The sequence below is a fragment of the Poeciliopsis prolifica genome, unplaced genomic scaffold (genome assembly GCF_027474105.1).
Source record: "Poeciliopsis prolifica strain line A6 unplaced genomic scaffold, Auburn_PproV2 SCAFFOLD060, whole genome shotgun sequence".
NCBI classification, from domain to species: domain Eukaryota; kingdom Metazoa; phylum Chordata; class Actinopteri; order Cyprinodontiformes; family Poeciliidae; genus Poeciliopsis; species Poeciliopsis prolifica.
This window is the reverse complement of record NW_026562435.1, coordinates 2,007,034-2,029,751: the sequence shown is the minus strand read 5'-3', so window position 1 is coordinate 2,029,751 and position 22,718 is coordinate 2,007,034.

Below are 22,718 nucleotides of genomic sequence, written 5' to 3'. Positions count from 1 at the left end.
CCTTTTTTCCCCCCTCTTCTTCTTCTTCTTCTTCTTCATCTTCTTGAAATAAAAAAAAAGGAGCAAAAGGGAAAAACAACAGCCGCGCGCACTTTATGGCCAAACTGGAAATATTTTTACATGGCGAGAGCTAAAACTGAAAGTTGGATTTTCTTTATTTTGTATTTTTATTTTTTTCTCTCTCTTCATTTTCTAGTTTTAGTTTTGAAAGAGAGAAATGAAACGCCCGGATTTCATTTCATAGCCAATAATAATAATAATCATGATAATAATAATAAAAACAGATTCGCCTCCAGTTCTACGGTAGGAAAAATAAGAAACATTATATATATTTTTTTAAATGTAGCCTATTTTACATTTTTTCGTAAAACTCGTTTTAAAGTTGCAAATATTTGTTCAAAGCCCCGACTGCGATTTTAAACTACAGGCGTAAAATATAACTGAGAAATTAAAAAAAAAATGACAAAAATAACTGAGGAGAGATAAGCGGCACCTGACGTCAATCAGTGCAGAGATTTTTCCCCCCTTTTTTTCTTTTTTTTTTTTTTTTTTTTTTTTTTTTCTTCCTGTGGAAGGTCGAGCAGTGGAGCGGTGACTGCCATGACAGCACATCCTGTTAATAACCACGTCACCCTAATTAGTAAAGTAATTATGAGGCGCTAATGAGCGTTCAGAGGCAGTAGGAAATTCAGCACTTTTCGCCTCGTTCCGACGTGGATCTGAAGGACGTTGAACCGAGAATTCAAAAAAAAAAAAGAAAAACAGAAAGAATGAAAAAAGAGAGAGAGAAAAAAGAAGCTGACAGAGAGTCTGTTGAGAGAGCAGCGGGGCTCTCAACGCTCATGACGCGCAAACATGGAATTTCTTGAATTCTGTTTCTACTGTTTCTGCCGCATTTCAGGAAAAATATGGATCAATTAATTCCGGTTTTAGTCTATGCTTTTATCATTATAATAACAATAAAAAATTATTATTATTATTGTTTGTGTTCCTCCTCCAGCAGGATCGCAGGACAAATGGAGCCTTTAAAGCTGGAGTTAAGAAGCTGAATCTCGGACTTGAAGGTTCGTTCTTAAATTTGCCTTAACCATGAATGTAACCACAAGTACCAGTTCATTTAATTTAATTCATTTTTATCATTTTTAAATAAAAATTGTTTCATCATATTTTAGAGTTCTTTGCTAAAAATCTTAAATTATTTGTGCCTCCAGAAAAAAATGACTTTGCTTCTCCCCATTCTGTTATTTTTTTTTTGCTCTAATGAAAATATAACATTTATTTTCCAGTGACATTTTGATTTCTTTTTCTTTCTGTCCCCCCCCCCAAAAAAAAAAAAACAAAACAAACAAACATTAATTTGAAGCTAATGATTTATTTCCCCCATTGTATTTATTTAGTTAATCACATTCATAATAAACGACATTAAATATTCCTGAATGATAAAACACAGCGCTGTTTTTTCAAACTGAACTTCCATCGTGACCCCGTCTCTTTCCTCCAGCCTCCCTCACAGGAGGCGCTGGCAGAGATCCACCACAAGGCGGCGACAAACCGAGGCCAAAGTCCAACTGATGTGGAGCAGAGCGGCGCGCACGAGGCCTCGGCTGCCCTTTAATAAGCAGCAACGACTCGTTTCACCTCCGCGGTTCTCCTCTGAGCTTATTGTGCACTTAGAAAGACACCGGCAGGATATGATGAGCCGGACGCTTGATCCACGCGCACAATGCTGAGCCAATCAGAACATCCGGTCATCAGAAACCCCCTCCACCTCCACAAACCGCCCAGGTCAGATCAAAGCGATGCTTAAACACGTCAGTCAGTGTGCGGACAGGCGCACAGGCTGCGTATCATCCCGCAAACAGGAGCAATCAATCTCTTTATTAGGGCTTTTTTTCCTTTCTTTTTTTTCCCCTTTCTTTCTTTTTTTCTTTTTCTTTTTTTTTTTTTTTTGGTCGCCGCAGGAGCAAATTGAAAGCTACCAGTTACTTATTGGCCTCAGCTGATGGTCGATGATGGAACGGCGCGCGCACACACACGTGAGCGCGCGCGCCTGCACACACGGTGCTGCCGGCACCACATCGATTCTCTGGCGGCTGTGCGTGGAAGCTGTCACTTCACCGCCGCCGACCTTTGCGGGTCTGCACAGTTGCCGCGTTTACAGAGAGACACCCCCCCCCGCACCTCCTCCCTCCCCCCGCCTGCCCCCCAGTTTAGACTGTCAGGCGGCGAAGGGTCGGATGGCCACACGAGCGTCCACACGCGCGCTCGCGCACTTTCAGGACGCTTTGCTGAAGTTATAGGCAGTGTTAAAAAATTACCTTTGAGACTAAGAAAGTGAAAGGGCCAAAATTACAACTATACAAAAATAAATAACAAAAAAGTAAATATAATAGGCTAATAATAATAATAATAATAATAATAATAATAATAATAATAATAATAATAATAATAATAGTGCAATTTGCTAATATTTTAAATTGTGAAGATTTTATTGGAGAGGTTTCATTTAAAATTTCAACATCAAAATAACTTCTTAAAGCATATAACTCAACAAAATTGGTTAAAACCTATTTTTTAAGATAATTTAATTTTATTAAATAAATTAGTCAAGTAAGTTGGTTCTAAATATTGTTATTATTATCAGTCATTCAAACTTTAATGCAACAAAAAAAAGAGTATTTATGTTTTGTGAATTATGAAAGGAAGGACAAACATATGTGCCATCATAACAGCAAAACAACGCCACATAAAATGAATTTACCCAGTTAATTTCCTGATCTGGATTTTACATTGCATGACCCCACTGACACACATATGGTAATATTAGTGGCCTAATAATTCAACACTTAATTCAAGCTCAGGTTTGGCAACAGTTTTTTTTCTGCACAGAGCTTTACTGGATCAGAACCGCTCACCCATGCCATGCTAACAGGAATCAAATGTTGGTAAAATAGTGTTTAAATCTCTCCACTGATGACCAAAGCCAATCTGTTCCTTAGCAACAACTCCTCTGGATGAAGAATCTCACCTTGCTAGCATGTTTGGTGTTAGCATCAGCATCTGTGGATGAACTAGCTGCAGGTAAACTTCAGCTCTCGCTCCGACACGGAAACTTTATCCATCACAAGACTTCTAGCAGTTTTTATTATCAGGCCCAATTAAATCAATAGGAACATTTTGGCCTTATGTTCATATAAATTAGAACAATCAGCACATGCCGAGCTAACAGGTTGACTGAACCAACAGCTTCAGTTAAATAAAAATGTTTAGGCCCCTAAAACATTATATTTCTCAACTAATTCCCAAAATCAAAATGGAAATATTTTGAATACGTAAAGTTAAATAAAATCTTAAAATCAATTTTTATCGTGTGGAGTCTATGTTTTTCCATCAACATTTTCATGCTGACATTCATATTTCTAGTCTCTTTAAGCAGAGATGTGAACAACAGAAGCTCATCAGCATAAAATACATTTTTTTTTATATCTTCAGAATGAGTAGAAAACATTTTTATTTTTCTTCTTAGGAAGATTTAAGAATTATTTAAGAAAGACTGTATTTCATAAAAATTGTTCAAATCCGCTAAGTTTGTTGTAATTTTGCTGTAGCTTCTCCAGTGCCAACTTCATACCCCATCCTATAATAGTTAGCAGTCATGCGGTTTCATCTGAGCAGATAGAGGTCAAAATGTAAAGAAATAAATCAGACATGATCAAACCTAAAACATGACTCGTGGGGAGAAAAGTGCTGTTTCATGGACGCCTGTGTGTGACTGAGGGAATCAAAGCTCTGCGCTCATCAGTTCACGCCGGCATGAGAAACAGCCGGAGTGTCAAGAGTCGGTGTGAGGGCCGTAACTGACCGCCCAGTCAAACCTGTCCTTGACAGACGGTCGGGGGCAGGTGGGGGTGAGGGTGGACCAGGGTTATATTGATTAAAAGATACAAACCAGACATGCAGTGTAACAGTATGCAATGAGGTCAGTGTCCAGTCAAACTTCTATTTTTCTCTTATTCCTTCTGCTGATGTCTGTTTATAAATGGTTTCCTGTGTGTTGCAGGAACGTTGTCAGATCTTCAGACTTGTTACAGCAACGCCACTCTGTGTGTGTGTGTGTGTTCAATGTTATTTTGCCTTTTATTTTAGAGTGTTTGTGTTGTTGGGGAAAGGACTGATGGTCACCAGAGCGACAAACAGCTCAGGGCCGGATATACAAGTAAGGGGGCCCCTGGGCTGGAGCCGGTTTTGGTGCCACACTCTTCTACTGATGCAAATTACAATACATCAATAGGTAATCCCATACAGGAAGTGATGCATGGTAGGTTTAATGTGTTCAGCAGCAGTTCCATAATATTCCCAAAAAATTACTAAAACTTTTAAATACTTCAGTTTTTATAAAAATTCAAAAAATCTGATTGAAATTCATCTGATATGGACTGAAGAGTTTTATATAAAGGACAATCCAAACACATATTTTGAAAAAGAAAAACAGAGGAATAAGTATTAGGCACCATGGGCTGCATTTGCATTAATCTCCCCTTTACTTCGCTGCCCCTAAATTGAACCTTCAGAAGTCGTGTGTGTAGTTTGAGCTCACAGATGTTCCGTGAAGCCCTCTGAGGTTTGCAAGACAATAGAGAATAATAAGTTGTCATGTTAAAAAAAAAGGTAAATAAATAAGTTTGACAAACTTTATTCAATTACATGTAGCAAATTAAGTCAATTTTTTTTAAAGTTGGAGCTCTTCTCTCTTTTTCCTGTGCGCGCAGGTTTCCGACATGAGATACTGATGCATGCTTCATTCATGGAGGGAATGTAACACCCGCATTAGGTTGTATCATTTCTGGGCTGCTAAAAATAAGCACCTTCGCATATTTTTTAACTATTTACCGCCACAACAAAATATTCAAAGAATCCCAAATGTTGAGCTTCCCTCCTCCTGCTGTCAGAGGAGCAGGATCAGAGATGCGCAGGAAGTGGAGAACACATTGATTCCAGCGCGCTCCAAACACGGGCTGGCCCTGACAAGGTTGTTATAGCAGTCGGTGGGGTCTATACAATCGCTTAATCACCAAAGCTGTCAGTCAAACGGGGGCCGCTGCTGGCTCCATGCATGGCTGCGAGCGGCGTTCCACTAGCAGCCTCCCTGAGTGATTGATCCGTGCTGATGGCATCGCAGAAATAATTACAAGTCGTCTCCTGATGTGTGATTCCGCAGCACGTTCACGCTTCACGAAGGTAATCGGGAGGGATCAGGAGGGGTCAGTGCCATTTCCTATTACCTGGAGTCCGAGCAAAAAAAAAAAAAAAAAGAGGAAAAATAAAAGGGTAAAACAATGCGAGCAGAGTGAGGGGGTGGAGGGGTCTGGTGAGCTTTGTCAACGAGTTCTGACGTGATTTTTGTCCAATCTCAACCACTTAGAGCATAAAAGCTGAACATACTGCAGCCAACTGATGGAATCCAATGCTCACAAATGGGAATTTCAAATAATCGGCTTCATTTAGTTGATTCCCATCACAACAAATCGACTGTCAGACGCCATGTTGGGAGACGGTCAAATTTAGGGCCAGTTTAAAGCCACAGGATTAAACTTTGCGTGCTGCACTAAATAATAAATGACGTAATCAATATATTAATGTTCTTTCTGAAGGTTATTGCAGTATAAATGTATCTCATGAACAAATGTTAAAGTCAACATAAAAAAAAAACGTCATAAGATTTATGTGAGGACAATAAACAGAAAACCTAAATTAAAAAAATGTCTTCTATATATGACATCTTGTTTGCCGTTCTGTAACAAGCCCCTGATTGGTTGGACTGTGTGTATTTTAGCATATTTTTGCACCTCCGTTTTATTTTGAATTAGTTAAAATGTTCAAGTTTGACGTTGGGAAGGAAGAGCACAGAATCTCTGAAGGATTTATAATCCAGAGAAGGAAAATCTGAACTGCCCCCGACCTCAAAATCCAATATGGTGCAGATCCATGAAAAAACTGGATCTGCGCTTCTGACGGTTTGTTTGTCTCTTTGAATCTGATGCACAGTTTTATACTTGTGTTTATAGTACACGCCAAAAACAACAAAAATTGTGACGCAGAAATCAACTGTTGAGTGATTGAGACTGACAATTTTCTTTTCTTCCGTGACATCCTGACCAAAAAACCTGTTGGGTTTCTCTTTGTCTCTAAAGCGGCCATAAATGCATGGGCCATAAAGGCACCACTGAATGTCATGATGTTGTCAGGTTAACAAAACACAGAGGATCAGGTCTGGAGGCCAACGCTGGGGAGGATATGGTCTTCAGTCAGAGGCCTCCCCGGATTTGATGCAAAACTGACCTCTACCAGAAATCCTTCTGGTCTCTGATCAGCGTGGACAGAGGCTCCTCTAAGACACTTGTTTGATGAGCTTAATGTTCCCTTTGTTACAAATAAAGTATTTTTCAAATGAACTGCATTAAAAATGGAGATTAAAAAAATACATTTGATTTTAATGACACCATAATGCCGCTGTTTTTGTGTACCTTAAATTGAGCAAAATTCTTCAAATTCAAACAAACAAGTCCTGAATGAATTTTATACATGACTGCATTATGTGTCATTCCAACTCGTTGGCCTCTGTTTCACATCAGAATCACACATCAGCAGTTTAATATGGCAGCTGACAGGCAAAAGAATCTGCTGTTCTGGTTTTTTTTCTTTTAAAAGAAGGAATTGATTTTCATGCAGAAGAAGCATTAACCTTTATTAAACATCTCTCTGGTCTACACAGGAGCGCAGCAGTGAGGAGCAGCCGTACGACACATTACCCGTCCTGACAGCGTTCACTCCCTGCATCACACACACACACAAACAAACAAACAAAAACAAAAAAAGAGAGAGAAAGAAACACGCAGAGAACACAAACAACACAGTGTAAAATGGGAATCAAGCAAGTAAACAACAAGCGTATGATATCTGCACATGAAGGAGGCATCCTGTTTCTCACTCTCTCTTTCTGTCTGTGTGTGTGTGTGTGTGTGTGTGTGTGTGTGTGTGTGTGGTGTTGTGTGTGTGTGTGTGTGTGTGTGTGTGTGTGTGTGTGTGTGTGTGTGTGTGTGTGTGTGTGTGTGTGTGTGTGTGTGTGTGTGTGCGAGAAGCGGGACCGGCGGAGGCATGATGTCACTAATGAACCCGGAGAAACGCGGCGGTGAATAATGAAACACAACACTGCATTTTGCAACAGAAAGAAGAAAAAGGTGAGATCATCAGCGAGCAAGAGAGGCAAGAGTGAAAGAAAGCAAGCAATGATTAAATGATCAAAAGCTGGCAGAGCGCGGCTCTGTGTCACTGCGAGGCACACTCATCTACCCACAAGTGAAAGTTAGGTTTCAAGCACAGTGTAATTATAGCTGGGGATGTCAGTTTGACATTAATGCAGCCAGCAGAAATTCCCTAATTGGCCTCAGAGGAGAAAGTGAACCAGAAAATATATTAACATTTTAAAAAAGCATATTTTGCCTAATCCTTTCACTTTCCAACAATATTTGAAGACCAAAATGCCCCGGGCATGAGAATTTAAATGAGCAATTTTGTTTTTGAAGGAAACGGCCAATGAGACAGAAAATAGACTAAAGGGAAATCATTAGTGTATGAGAGATCCTGACAGGCTCGCCTTGCTGACTGGCTGGCCTGTCACTAGGAGTCTGTGTTCTTCAGCTCCACGCTATGAGCTAAGCTGATAACATGAAAAGACCCATAAACGTGCAGCCAGAAGTCAAAGCCTATTATCTAGAAATTCAAATGCGGGTATAAGGATGAGAGGAAAAAAAAAAAAGAAAAAAAAAACCAAAGGAGGCGTGGAGGGGCAGCGGTGGTGGTGGGTGGAGGCACAGCTCCCTCCATCTCCTGTAGGGGGAAAACTGGCCAGAGCGAGAGAACTTCTAATAGGCCCTGTTATCTGACACAAACGTGTGCCAGAAAATGTTGCTGCAAATCATAACATCGCCTGACAAAAAACGAAAAAAAAGAAAGGAAGAAGAAAAAAAAGCAAAGAGAGAGAGAGAAAGCGTGGACGGCAACAAACTGCTGGAAGTTAAGGGAGAGACGCAATGTCACATGCGCCCAGCCTGATGTGACATGACCGTATCAGAGAAACACAGCTAAGTGCAGTCAGGAGACGTTAGGCCGGTCCCCCGGTGATGAAGCAGCTGAGGCAAGCATGGCCCCTGGCGTGGGACTGCAGGGCAAACTGCTCAGGCTGCACAAGCCTTGCCCTTTTGAAACAAAACAGAGAGGAATGGCCAGGGGAAGCTGGTCGGCCTCAGCAAGGAAAAAAAAAAAGGGGGGTCGGGGGGTAGAAAGGAGCAGGGGGTGGGGGGTTAGGTTTATTTCCTCCAGCGATGGAAAGGGGGAAAGAAAAAAAAATGCAATGACTGAGAAGACAGAAGAAAGTGAGAGCAACAACAGATCTCAGACACTGTGTCTTTTTTTTTTGCACGACAACAAAGGGCATATGATATTCCAGCCTCGGCTCCAGCGGCCGGTCAGAGGTTTCTGCTCCCACCTCGCCATCTTTATTCCTGCTCACAATCAGGCCAGGGCTGCTCACAGAGGGATGGAGGGATTTCACTCCTCTTCTTCTTCTTTTTTTTTCTTCTATTAGGCTGTTACCCCGAACACAGCAAATCTAATCAGAGCCTTTGATAAACATTTGACACAAAGCAGTGGGCTTCTGTCTCTGCTGCCTACAGCCCAGGGCAAGAGATTGAGCCTGACGAATTTTCATCCACAATTTTCTCTATTTTAACTCCACCTGTCAAACAGCATGTCAGTCAGTGTGACACAAAGATGGAGCAAATCAAAGCCTCTCTCATCTTAAAGGAACACACACACACATGTGTTGCTGAGTTTAGAGGGGGTTCACAATGGCCGACAGATGATGGGCGGATGCAGATCAAGTGTCAGAAATGGGAAGAACCTTGGACACTATATGAGTTGCAACCAGCTATGGCACAGCTACCTTGAACAAATGATTTGATTATTGATTACTCCTAAAAAAAACGCAACTGAGCTACTTAACTGATTACTTGATTAATTAACTAAGAAAACTAACTAAGTTAGATTGCATGTCACTCTCAACTCTCCTGCACTCACCGCTTTTGCACCAACATTCCGTTTTTTGGGTTTGGGTGGGGAGTGTTTAGTTGTAGCTCTCTGCTGCTCTACAACTCCAAATGTTTCTCCAAATTTGATGTATTTTTTGAAAATATATACTTTGACAGCTTGGATACTGGATGACTATTATCCTCATACCTCCAGTGGGTATGAAAAGATTCCATGCAGTTGCTAGAAGCTAATTTCATACTACACGGTTTGACAGTAAAAAACTCCCCTAAAAAACAATTTACTGACACAAAGCAGTGTGTCAGGATAAAAAGTTTACAGTAAATATTAATCATATTAGTTGACATAAACCTTGAAACAATGTAAATACAGTGAGAGAAGTGTTGAAAACTTTTTCTTTTTCCTGCATTTATATTTGCTATTTTATTCAGGGAAATTGAACATCAGTAATCGTCTGGTTAGTCTATTCTGGGATTGGTTGGTAGTGACTCCATCCTCCACTGGCGTTACACTTTACCAGTTTTTATTGGTGCAACAGCAACACTTTTGTCGTCTGCACAGAGGAAAAATGAACCTTGATGCTGTCACCGTTAGCAACACAAATCCATACAAGTGCTTTTATTTCCATCTCTCTTCTCCCTCCATTGTTTGTGCTGCTGCGTGGTATTTCACATGAGACGCAAGACGTAAGCAACAATGTCGTTTGGTGAGGTTTTTTGGGTAAAATTACAAAAATCACAATATACATCAATTCAGATCAGTAACTTTGATTTGACTCCTTTATTGGAAAGAGGCCTGTACGGTGGTAGCACTGTTGCCTTGCAGCAAGAAGGTCCTGGGTTCGATTCCTGGCCTTGGTCTTTCTGCACAGAGTTTTCATGGTGGGTTTCTCTCCAGGTACTCTGGCTTCCTTCCACAATCCAAAAACATGACTGTAAGGTTCTCCCTAGGTGTGTGTGTGTGTGTGTGTGTGTGTGTGTGTGTGGTGTGTGTGTGTGTGTGTGTGTGGTGTGTGTGTGTGTGTGTGTGTGTGTGTGTGTGTGTGTGTGCATGGTTCTTTGTCCTGTCTGTCTCTGTGTTGCCCTGCAACAGACTGGTGACCTGTCCAGGGTGACCCCACCTCTCACCCAGAACGTTAGCTGGAGATGGGCACCAGCACCCCTCTTGACCCCACTAGGGATAAGGGTGTTAGAAAATGGATTAGTACTTGTGTGAAAAAAGAGGTCATGTTAGAGTCATATTAGTCCCAATATTTGATTTCTCAAATAAATTTTGGTTACACTCTGATATACAAACAATCACAGAGCTTTGGCTGTCTTCTGAATTCACAAGCAGCTCTGAGCAGAAGCTCCACAGTCTCCTTGAGCCGACCATCAAACCCAAGGCCGGAGAAACCTGCTCTACCCTGCTCCAGTCTGCCTCGATCTTGGCCGTCATTTGCAACAAAACATCTAACTAGCGGAAACTGCAAACTGCAAAACCATTTGACCCTGCAGCGCAGAGTATGGAGGAGCCTTTCCTTTAGCCAATGGGAGCAGGCTTTGGGTCACCTGGGTCAATACCTTCTTTACCGAGCCTACAGCAGGATGGAAGCGGCGGACTCATGGAAGCAGCGGGGGACTGAATATGGCCTGGGAGGCTTTGTGGACCAGCATCGGCAGCGCTCCCCCTGAAACCGCATCGGGAGGGCAACACACATGCAAAAGTGTGATCATCTATTCATTAACTCCAATTATTGAGGGAAAGAAAAAGTCAAAGAATCTGATTTGATCTCCCATCCCGCTACCAGTCGACGACACAACACAAATAAAAACACATCAAATCTAGAGGCGTTGGCGCTGAGAATAAATGATAAGACCTCTGGCTATGTGACGGCCTTCGAATTTAAACCTCTTACCTGACCAGTGAGAAACCCCCTCTCATCCCAACTGCACCCCCCAGACCTCCTCCAACACATCCCTCCTTTCTAAATTCCTCCTGCATACCAAACTCCTCCGAATCCCATTTCCATGAATCTTTTTGATTCCTTTCAATCAGCTTCAAGGACTGTAAACAATGGAACCGCGAATATGATGGGGAAGTAAATCTACCTCGGCTCAATTAAGGAAACTGCCCCACAGCCTGCTGCGGCCCTGAGAGATGGGGAGTTATAATTAGAAGAGGGCAGTAAACTTGCAGACGTTATTGATGATCCACTGCTGACGCCTCCCTCGCGTTAGCATTAGTATTTTCCCCGAGCAAGGGGAGCTCACTGTCAGGAGAGGCTGGGTCTCTCTGAGTCCATGTCAGCGGGTGGAGGGTGAGGGGAAAGAGAGAGGCAGAGAGAGAGAGAGAGAGAGAGACTCTCCTCCAGGCTCCTCTTGGTGCTCGTCCACCTGATGGGAACACGGAGACTTGGCTGTTCTCCCCCTCATCAATACAGCAGGGCTCTTTGTCAGTAATTTGCAATAAGTGTCCACGCCACATCTTAAGGGACCGGGGAATCATTACTGGCTGAGGCCCTACTCCGCTACTAATTGGATGCGTTGGGCCTTATCAACTGAGGATTTTCCGAGACCTTTGACAGATACCAATTCGAAAATCATTGTTCAGTTGTCAATTTAAGAGACCGTTAAAAGAGCTTATTTTAATTTTAATTGGAACTTCCTCCTGCCTTCACAGTGAGCCTGCTAGGATTAAAAATGAGCTTGGGGCATGTGTGAACGTATCCGTGCGTGTGTGTGTGTGTGGGTGTGTGGGTGTGTGAGCTCATATTCCTCTGGAAAAAGAGGGAAGATATGCAGGTTAAATTGACGGCTAAAAGTTCTGACCAGCGCGCGAGCGAAGGTTGGATGTAAGGCGTGTTTAGTTTACAAGGTCCTCGCAGCCTTCCTGGGAAAACATCATCAACATCGAATAATTCCGAATGTGAGTTGCCAAGGGCCCAATTAGGCACAAACACAAATTGAGATATATGCTTGAGTTGTTTGTTGGGGCAGTTGCACCGGGACCGTCATCGATCGCCATCGGTAAACTGACCAGCTCAGGGTCCGGCCCTAACGTGAAGGAGCCATGCTCTGTCACTGACCCAGAACTGATTCTTAAAAGGCCTGGGAAGGCTTGATGTGCAGCTGTGTGGAAGAATGAGGCGTAATCTGATTTCAGGTGTGGTTTTCAGGTCTGGCCACACAGAAGCTCCTCAAGTGTGAAGAAAGTAGTGAAGTTTCAGCTGCCCCTTTACTCGACTACTCCTAATCAATCAACTCTTGTCACCTAATTAATCAGCAATATCCACATTTGTGTAAGTGAATCTCAGTTTTCCTAGTCTACCCTGAATGTATCACTTACTCTCTCTGTACACCTGTTGTGCTGCCTGTAAATCTCCTGTTTTTTCTCGTCTCTTGCCAGATCGTCTGTCTTAGTGTTTTGCCTTCATTCTTGTGATTTGACCTGGACTGCTTTTCTTTTTTTTTTTACCCTGTCTCAGCTTCTTTCCTCTTGTAAGCTGGATTTATTTGGACCAGGATCTGTAAGCATTTAGAGACTGACCATCCCACTTCCAGAAGTTGTTAAACGTGATCAAACCTTCCTCTGTCAGTTGTGTCAGTTCTGGTACTAGACATTACACTGAGAGGAAGTTAATGTTGTTACTTCCATTTTTTTCTGTATCATAGTTTCTCAACTCTACTTTAAGAAAGATTTTGATTTGCTCTCAAAAGATATGTATAAAAAAAGAAAAAAATTCCCTTCTCACCCACCGCGGGTGGTTCTTATCCTCTGAGCTCGGGTCCTCTACCAGAGGCCTGGAAGCTTGAGGGTCCTGCAGTATCGTGGCTGTGCCAAGGACTGCACATTTCTGGACTGTTCCTGGGATCTGTTGTAGCCACTGTTCCAGTTTGGGGGTTACTGCCCCGAGGGCCCCGATGACCACAGGCACCACTGTGGTCTTCACCTTCCAGGCCCTCTCCAGTTCTTCCCTGAGGCCCTGGGATTTCTCCAGTTTCTCGTGCTCCTTTTTCCTGATGTTGCAATCACTTGGTATTGCTACATCTACCACAACGGCTTTCCTCTGATGTTTATCCACTACGACAATATCTGGTTGGTTCGCCATTACCATTCTGTCTGTCTGGATCTGGAAGTCCCACAGGATCTTAGCTCTGGCGTTCTCCACCACCTTTGGGGGTGTTTCCCACTTTGATCTCGGGGTTTCCAGTCCATATTCTGCACAGATGTTTCTGTACACTATGCCTGCCACTTGGTTATGTCGTTCCATGTACGCTTTCCCTGCCAGTATCTTGCAACCTGCTGTGATGTGCTGGACTGTCTCAGGGGCCTCCTTGCACAACCTACACCTTGGGTCTTGTCTGGTGTGGTAGATCTGGGCCTCTATTGCTCTGGTCTCATCCTGGCCTGTTCCAAGTTTTCACCTCTCGCCCATTTCCGTCTTATTCCAGTAGCCCATTAGCGGTTATTAAAAAATAATAACCGCATGCTGTGGAACTTTGAGCAGAAGTGTGCAGTAGGTGACCTCAAAATGAAATGATTTGTTCCCTATAAACAGATTTGTCATTTGGAAACAAGCCTGGCATCTCCCGTCCTGCATCTTCCTGCGACAGAATCTCACAGCAACCCTGTTCAGAGGGTAATAAGTGCCTAATTAAGGAAAAAAAAAGACAAGAGGGAAATTGACAAGGTATAAAATAGCTTTCTTCTCTGCTGCAGTTTCACAAGCGTGTCTCTGGGAGCTGGTGTTGTGTTTGCCGGCTGTTTTACTCGCTGTCAGAAAGGATTTGAGGCGAGGAGCCATCTAAGCATGTGTGCGGGAGGATTCATTTGACCTCATTATACATCAATAAAGAAAGAAGTGGGTTTACTAAATATCACCCCGCTGCCCACACTTCATGTCATATCATCCAGGAGTGTGCTAAAAAGAACGACTGCAGAAGCGTCTGGTGTGGATGGAGACACAGAGAGAGGGAGAGAGAGAAAACGAGAGAGAGAGAGAGAGGAGGAGGAAAGGAGAGGATGGTGATGAAGGACGAGAAGGAGGAGGAGAGGGGTGTGGGTTGAACCCTGACTAGCCAGGAGGGATTCTGACAAGCACAGAAAAAAAGCAGATACGCAAAGCTCTGTTTAAGAGCAGAGCAAGTGAAGAAAAAGATTTATGCTTTTAATTAATGGCAATTAAACCATGCCCGTTGGGCTGGCCCATGGCGATTGTTCTCTGGAAGAAAAAAAAAAAAAAAAAGGAGGCCGAGTTGGTGACAAGCATTTGAATCCACTAAGTTCCACCAGGGGAGCTGACACTGCAGGCATCAAACCTACACTAAATCAATAAAAGAATTAAACTTTTATAAATTGCATTTTGACAAGCATCAGATAGCGGCAGGCTTTGATATGCTCCGAACTCCTCCGAGGTGACGCAAACGAGGAGCGGCGCGCTTTAGAGATCCAAACAATCAAAGGGGTCTTGTTAGCGCGCGCTGTCAGATTGCAGCGGCGCTATTAATTACAACAAATTAATGTGACTCTCTCCACCTCCGCTGATTGGAATGATAATCAGGCTCGGCTCCGCGCGGGGAACATATGCAACCCTGCCAACAATAATAAGGACAGAAACCAACAGACGCTCCTGATGCTTGTGTTTACAAGCCCAAAATGCTTGTTGCTTGTTTTATCCTGCAGTCACACACACACACACACACACACACACACACACACACACACACACACACACCACACACCACACACACACACACACCACACACACACACACACACCACACACACACGCACGCAGACACACGCGAGTATGTCTTTGCATCTTCACAAGGACTTCCATTCATATTTCCATCCATTTCAGTGACCCTGACTCTAAATCTATCCATTATCAGAACCTAACCACTAACCCAACACTTCTTTATATGGATCCTGGGCTTTGGGTTCATGTGTAGAAGTTGGTCCTCATAATGTGGTGTGTGTTGGAAAAATGGGTTTTACATTGTGTCAGACACAAGACCACACACACACACACCGACACAGTGATCTATGCAGGCATGCACTGCAGAGCCACTTACTGTGGAAACGTACAGAACATATGATGGAACTTCTTCATGCAGAAAGACTTTAAGGTGTCTGATTATTGCGAACAGCAGCAGTTAAAGAGAGCAATATGGGTTCAGACAAATGTAGGCGTGACTATGTAGAAATGGAACAAGAAGCAGGGAAAAAAGAGAACAGTGTGTGTGTGTGTGAGGAGGGGGTTGGGGTGAGAGAGTGTTCAAAGCTGGCATGACAGCTCAAACATCCTGTCACTTACATCACTGTTCATAGCTGAACATCTCAAGTCCAGAAATGCATCCGGCATCGTGGCGACGTGCTGGGCCCCAGCGCCAACGGCCGTTCTAAATGAGACTGAAAGCTGTAATTACTGCACACACACACACACACACACACACCGCCCCCCAACACTCCTCCTCGCTAAATTGTTTACCATGAGACCGATCCGGCTTGCTGGTGCTGCTTCTTGCCCACTCTTCCTACGCCCCCTCCATGCTTTAATATCAGATATCTTTCCGTGGCATTCAGCTAACACCAGCAGCACGCCGCGGCTCACACCAGCCTTAATTTGTTCAGCGGTTATGTATTATTCATCATTACTCAATGCATTTTCACAGTGATTTGCAAATTCTATCAGTATACTTAAGTTTACACACATAATACAAAATGTACGATTTTATGTTTCCCCACAATCGCTTTGAGGGGAATACATTTTTTTTTTTTTTGCAGAACTTGGCAATGTAAATTTAATGGCATAGATAAATTAATCCTCTGCCTTGTGAACATTAATATGTGGAAAATATTGAAATAAGTTGAGACAGTAAATGCCCAGTCAAAGCGTTGTGAAGGCAGACCTTGCCGGGTAATGAGTTGCAGAGGTAATGTCTTCATTTTCTCACTGGCAGGTGAGTGTTTAACAGCGTGGCAGCTGCAGAGGAAACGGCCGGCCAACATGTGTTTGGCCTTGCTTAACAGAGAGGCCCGAAGATCTCGCTTCTCATGATAGATTTGTCGCGGATTGCACCTGGCTTCAGAACCCCTGAGCCCTGACGTCCCAGAGGACCCTAACGGTGACCCCATGGCGACTTGCCGCTTGTTGTATGCGCTCGAGTGACACTGCAGTGGTTTCACTGAGCAACATCAAGGCTACTAAAGGGATAATTGTATAGATGAATTGCATAACAGCACTGAACAATAAATGGATATCTGATTTGGCATAGATATGATGAACGTAGGTCAGCTGGTCTTACGAGTTTGAAGATGTCCCTAGTCTGAGACGGACCAAAACCAAAGAGGACCTTAATCACAAACACAGAGTCCAAACACTCGCTTTGGAAAATGGGCGTCACAAACTTGATTGTTGCAGTGGAGCCACGCCTGTTTGTGGTTTAGTATTTGCAGATTTGTCTGTTGATGGATTTTGCTGTGGAATGTAACTCCAATTATTGAACATTTATGACTAGAACACATATTCGAAGATGTTCAAAAGAAAATGTGATTTGGGAAGCTGAGGCGCCAAGCCCGACATGCTATTGGCCACCAAGGATTTTCCTGTGTGTAACATGCATAGATACTGGATCAGGCCAAGTGTTTCCTTCAGAGTACTGTAAATGTCTGAGTTAAAATGTTTTACAATAGCTAAAACATTTGGTGCTGAAAGACCCTGTCCACATTAAGAGGAGAATTTTTGGAAAGCAGATGAGAGAAAGTGTTTCTTTTAAGACCAGTATCCAATTGTTACATTTGGGAGAAACTTTAGCCGAGCCTCGCTTTAACCATTAACAGAATCTTCCTTCCTTGATGTTTGATCTGGCTAAAACCGATGTTAACGCCACCTGCTGGTGCAGACGTACAAATACTATAGAAGAATATCGGCTTGGCCCTAATGAAGGCTCGATTTTCCACTGATTTCCAAGTCAAAACTCTGATCCCCAGTTCAAAGACAACAAGGATCTTCTCTCTTTTTTTCCCAAAATCCAAGTTATCAGTTGTACTTTTAATTTTTAAAAGTGAATTGTAAGAAAATATATAAAACAAAGGTCCCATGTATCCTTATGTTGGGTGTTGGAGCTATTCAAATTTTTGAACTATAAAGCACATTTATAGTTCAAATCATACTGCTGGTGAAACTTCTCAGTTGGTAATTAAGGATGTGTTGCATTAAAAGAGATAACCTTCTCTGTTTTTTTCTTCTTTTTTTAATGCTTGGTATTTATATGCAGTTAGGCCTCATTATGATAATTTGATATTTTGACTGGATGGCCAGAGGCAGGATTATAAGAGAAGACGGTTTCAGAATGTTAATGCGCGCCTTTGAAACTAATGCATGTATTTATTGATTTTTCACTTCTAAATCTATCCTTCTTAAGTTGTCACGGTATTGTTGGAGCGGCGATAAGACAAGGATTTTTTCTGCCTTTAAACAAATTGGCCAAACGGAGGAATGCAAGCGCAGCACAATCATTCACGTCGAATCCCTCCCTGTGTCTCCATAACCCACACCTTCAATGTCACATTTCACACATGTAGCATTAGCTGTGAGACATAAGAGGAGGCAGGAACGGGGGAAGGAAGGACCTGGTGGAGGAGGGGGGCGAGGGGTGAGGGGTTGGAATCTGAGAGACAGATTAATGCCTCGCTGCTACTTCAGTGTATCAGGACATGGATTACGGCGATAACAGCTGCGCCCGTGAGTCCCCTGACTGAGAAGAATTACAAGTATTATCACCAACATCATTAAAGGAGGGTTCGTAGACGTGGAATGGCTTCAATCAATTCATCCCAAGATAACATGCAGCCAGCTGGACCCCCTGCGTGAGAACTTGACTTAATTGGGCAATAAGTGGTAGGGAAGGGTGCACACTATTTGATCAAATTACAGGCCCCCACCCGATGAAGGGATTACAATTTTCAGATGAGAGCAAGAAGGAGGCTGGAGGCTGGAGGCAGGCGCGGACTGCGGGTCAAGGCTACAGTTAGCATAAGCCCGTCCGTGGCTAAGTGTGAGGCCGGTGAAAAATGGTGGCCCACTTGGCACCGGGGAAAGGGGAGGAAGGAAGCTGTATCCAGGTCAGCCTTTTGCTCGGGGATACACACTCATTCATCATCCCCCCCTCTGGCCTCATTTCTGCCTGCTGATACTTGTAAACTAATAAGTTCCTTGTGCTATTTAGTTTGGCTCATTATGCTACAAATTCAGCTGCTATTAGCTTTTGCGTAGAGCTGGCGGAGAGAAAAGAAAGACAATGATGTGATAAACCATTAAAGAGCAATGTCTCTTAGCGGTTTTCAAAGAAAATCAAGGTTTGGAACTACTCTTTCAAATTAATATTCAAGTGTTTAATTAGTATTCAGAGGTGTGGTTAGGCTCTTCTGTCCATAATGCAAACCCAACAAAACTCCGCTCCACTAACCAGAAAACCAGAAAACAGATACCAGGAATTTAAATAAGTTTAAATGCCAAAAAAGCTGAAATTACCTTTTTGCAATATTCATAGATGGAATGGCTTGGCTAACCTGCATTCTAATTACCATTATTCCTAAGCAGAGTACAATTTAGTCATCAGTGGCCTACCACATAGAATTTTTCTTCCCAGAGGTTGGACTGGTTTCACCGAAACCGAACGTTTCAGTAAAATGATGCTTATGAGGAGTGAGAACAAAAAAATTTAATCAGAATATCAGTGACAGTTTGTTTATTTTAGTAAATTAGTTCAGCAACTTAAACTTATACATTATATGGATCAATCAGAGACACATTTCAAGCTTCTGTTTGTCTTAATGTTGATGAATTTTCCTCATAGCCAATAAAAAGCCCAACGTTCAATCTCCCAGAGACTTACTTAAAGCCTGTTTATGTTCAGAACCTGGACTCAATACCGAGTCGGAGTTCCTTCTGCATGAATCACTGCATCAGTGCAGCATGGCATGGACCTGATCAGACTGTGCTGTAATGGAGTCATCTGGTCTGGTCTCATCTTCCTCTTGACTCAAACTACACAATCACTCTACAGAATTGAATCAAATCCAATCAAGCTCATTAAAGCTCATGTAATCATAGTTTTATTTGTATCGTTGGCAGTGAAAACAGAAAAATGAAGCAGGAAGTGCTTTAAAATGTCTAGGTTGTGTTTTTGTGTCGACTAAAAAACTCAGTGGACCAAGACCAGCAGATAATGTGACTCTATAAATTATTACAGACTATTTTATTATTATTATTATTATTATTATTATTATTATTATTATTATTATTATTATTATTATTATTATTATTATTTTCTCTATTTAACCAGGTTAAGCCCCACTGAAATCTAGATCTCATTTCAAGAGGAACCTCGACAGAAACCCGCAACACACAACAACCTGGCACACAAAAATAAAATTAATTAAAACACATGCACAAGTTTAAAAGAAATGACACTAAAGTGTCACCCTCGACCTGAAGTGGTAAAAATCCTGTGTCTTACCAGGCTCCCTCAAGAATTCAGAAGTGGCCTAATACAAGGCCACTTTTGAACAGCAAGTTTGAGTCCCACGTTTTGGATAAAGTTAAAATGAACTTTGGTCACAATAAAGTCCACTTTATAATGATCAGATTTGTCCTGCTATATAACCACCTTTTTCATTACCACAGATTTTCCTTCCACTCAACTTTCCATTAATATGAATGAATACAGCACTCAGAGCAGACAGGTGAATTTGATTTTCACTAGCCATAATATGGTAACTATCAGAATTAATAAAAAAAATAAACACTTTAAATATACTAGTTTGTGTATTAAATACTGGGTGAGTTTTGTGTTTTGACTTCATTTGCTGAACAAACTTTTTAATGATGTTCTAATTTCATTTACAAAGGAGTATTAGGGCCAGACTAAGATCTGTTTGTCTTTTTTAAATTGCAAGAATAAAGTCATAACATTGTGACAAGTCACAATATTAGTTGAACAGGCATGCGGTATTATCAGAACAATGTGGTAAAACGACAAAGTTGTTTAAATGAGAGCAAAGCTTGGATGGACGTGACCCGATCAGCTCATCAAACCCATGGACAGATGTTTTCATAATCCTGCTACAGAAAGACATCTTGATGTTTATGTGGGAAAACATCAATCATGTCCCAGCTGTAAAACTGATGGGACATGATTCTTCACAACATTCCTGATTTTAAGTTTGTATTATTTGTGTAGCAGTTATAATAAAATCACTACTTCCTTCTACTATCTTTAAAACTTTATTCAGCTTATTCTCATCATTATGACAACTTTATGTTCATAAAGTCGTGACTGTAGTACCACACTTAATTCTTGTATTATGACTTCATTCTGATGAAATGAGTTCATGCTTGAATAATTAAAACTTTATTCTCATATTATTTGACTTCTTGACGTCCGACTGTCCTTGTGTGACTTAGTTCTCGTACGTTTTTCTGGCTTGTACTTTATTCTCATCGTACTGTAACTTAATTTTCATACTGTTGCAACTTTGTCCTGCAATACTATGACTTCACTCTCTCAATATTATGGCTTTAGTGACATAATTTTAGAAGTTTTTTTTTGTTTTTTCCTATCCTGGCCCTAACTCTCTGTCATACTAATATGATACTCTTTCATTCTAAAATGATGACCTGAAATTGAGTCCAGTCTATTTATATCATAGAGGATATGCAAAATAATAATTTAAGCCGTCTCTCGTGAACGTGTTTGTGTCGCGAGAGAACGAGTCCGGCCTCTGTTGTGTCTCTCTGCAGCCATTCCTCAAGATAATTCCTTGCTGGAGAGCAAGTATGTCATCGCTGATAAAGTGTGCTGCACATTAATTTGAGTTTTTTTCTTTCTCCTTTTTTTTTTTTTTTTTTTTTGCCAGAGTGTAATTCTGGCAAAATGAGCGGCCCTCCTGGGGACCCTGTGTGTAGACTAACTACTGGACAAAATTAGACTCCACAGTGCCAGCTATTCATAACGCCATTAATATAAAGGCAATTAAATGAGTTTTTAACCTCCAACCTGCTGTTATTAATGAACAAGGCGAGCGGAATGAAGACCCACCCAAGATGAAGTTGGTAATTATCTTTTTGCATCAGGTCTTTGAAACAGGTTTGAAATTAAAGCTGAGCAAATGAATTGTTGGGCTATTTTCTTCTGGGCAAACCCACAGGGAGACCGCGTGCTTTCATTTAATCACATATCGTCATAGCAAGCGGGTTAATTAGATGGGTTTTTACTGTCGCTGGGGCTTAGCGGCCAACTCTCTGGCATCCTAAAACACACAGAGTCCCCCCCATGCTATCAGACTGTCAAAGTGGTCATTAGTATCACACACTCTTTCACTGTAAATCCTGAAAAAAAAAAAAGTTCCCGTAAGATCAGAGTAATTAGGAGCGGATGGAGTGCCTGAAGGTCTTGTCTCTTTATATGCTCATTATAGTTTTCTTACAATGGTAATTATGTAAGTGATTGTGCAGCTCAGGCAGTGTTAACAAGTTCCTAACACATTGACATTATGAAATACCCCGGGTCAATTTCACACACATCCACACACATCCACACACACACATACACGTACACACACACAGGCGGAGAAGAAATGCTGCGTCTCAACACCAGTGACTCACGCCGACACAGAACATCTGGGGAAGTGAAACTTGTGCGACCAGCAGCAAGGAGCTCAGAGGCGGCACCGCCAGGGCCGCTTTCCAGACGGACGAGCAGGGGTCAGAGGTCACCGTCACTGTGTATCTTCCTCTGCAAACAGCTCATTAGTGAGTGGGCCTTCTCGCCGCTGACAGCGCTCCCAGGAGCGAGGAGGGAACAAGGGGGGCGGGGTCACTCTGGAACGCCCAGGTTGTTTAGGGGCCTCTTTGGGGGGCCGCTCCATGCTGTCCTCAGTCCTAATTTGTGGTTAATTAATAATTGATTCATCGACAACACTTCTCTCCTCTGCGCTATCATGATAATTCAGGTAAGAAAAGACAGAAAAAGTTTTTTTTTTTTTTTTTTTTTTTTTATCTTCAAATTACTTCCTGTTTGTTCTTTTAAGAGTTGGAAATAAATTTAACTTAAAACAGCAAAGAAAGTAAAGGTAATAGTTCAGAACCTGATATTATTATTCCAGTTATTGTTTTCATATCAGCAGGTGACACACTGGGTGTTTTCCTTTTGTATAAATTCAGATTAGTTGGTCCTGGATGCTAAAGCTAACGGTTCTTCTGAGAAGTCCAAAGTTTCTTCTCCTGGCTTAAAGAAACTCCAGTCTCAAAATCTCCAAGCAGTTAGCAGAAATACTATTTGATTCATCTTTAAAATGTAAACATATCAATGTATCAACATATCAAGCCCTCATAAACCAAAGACTGTTTACATGGGAAACTGATGTAGGAGGCAGTGTATCACCAATCGTCTTCCTGCGTGAAACAAAATGAATATTTTTGGATTTTTACATTGCTTTACTTTTATGTCAAGAACAGTCATATTAAATAAATTAGAATATCGTTATAATGTGGCTCATTTTTCAGATTAAAAGTACATTTTGAAAATATTTTAAAAGCAAGATACTTTTTATTAAACCCAAATTTTT